The 871-nt window shown below is 46.2% G+C and overlaps 1 non-coding gene across 1 annotated transcript; it reads left to right on the top strand.

The window, feature by feature from the left end:
* Window positions 1–492: 492 nt before the first annotated feature.
* On the top strand, window positions 493–566 carry trnai-aau (transfer RNA isoleucine (anticodon AAU)). The gene has a single exon. It is a non-coding gene; the product is annotated as a tRNA-Ile (tRNA).
* Window positions 567–871: the final 305 nt, after the last annotated feature.

Raw genomic sequence — 871 nt, 5'->3', positions numbered from 1 at the left:
AGCCCATTCAGGTTGCACAGGTAGTCCAGCTCCTCCAGTATGGCACATCCATACGTGCCGTCTGAAGAAAGTTTGCTGTGTCTCCCAGTACAGTCTCAAAAGCATGGAGGTGGGAGAGTTACGAATTATGCAATGTACGGTGAAGATCTTGAGGTTTCCTAGATTTTGATCACGGAGATCCGATGTGTGATTTAAGTGTTCCCGCAGTTTTCTTGATCAGTATATAATCTCGCGGTGGACGTATACATCCTCTCAGAATGGCCGAGTGGTCTAATTTGCCAGACTTAAGGTGTTGTTCCCTTGAAGAGTGTAGAAGGGTTTTCTGGTCTCCTGATGGAGGTGTGGCTTCAAATCCCACTCCTGACAGATTGATTTATAGCATCACCAATGCTAGGAATTGCAAAAGTGTTCTTTTCACACTTGTGTGTAATGCATTTTGCAGCCAAATTACATAAACATGAGGAAATGCCTGGCAGAGAGACTACTTTTGATGGCCGGTTAGCTCAGTTGGTTAGAGCGTGGTGCTAATAACGCCAAGGTCTTGGGTTCGATCCCCACATCGGCCAAGACCGATCTTAGGTGCTCATCTGTCTAGTTGGAGTCCTGTTTTTTGAATGTTTGACATGAAACTCCCTGAAGGCAAGCGTAGTAGTGCACTTAAGCAGTGGTAGGATCCACAAGACATCATCAAGCCGTGTCAAAGTCGGCCATCTACATGCACACGGGAAAATGTCCTTTCGCCGCTTTGCTTTTCTCAGAACACTTCATTTGCATTCTGTCCTCTGATAGTTTCAACTCGTGGGCTCCTGCCAATTCCTTATTACACAGACTTGGAGAGGGAAGCAATGCCAGTGGCTTCAAGAATCAACGC

Source organism: Amia ocellicauda, chromosome 12, assembly GCF_036373705.1.
Source record: "Amia ocellicauda isolate fAmiCal2 chromosome 12, fAmiCal2.hap1, whole genome shotgun sequence".
NCBI lineage: Eukaryota > Metazoa > Chordata > Actinopteri > Amiiformes > Amiidae > Amia > Amia ocellicauda.
Note: the sequence above shows the minus strand (reverse complement) of the source record. Positions and strands in the feature narration are given on the sequence as shown.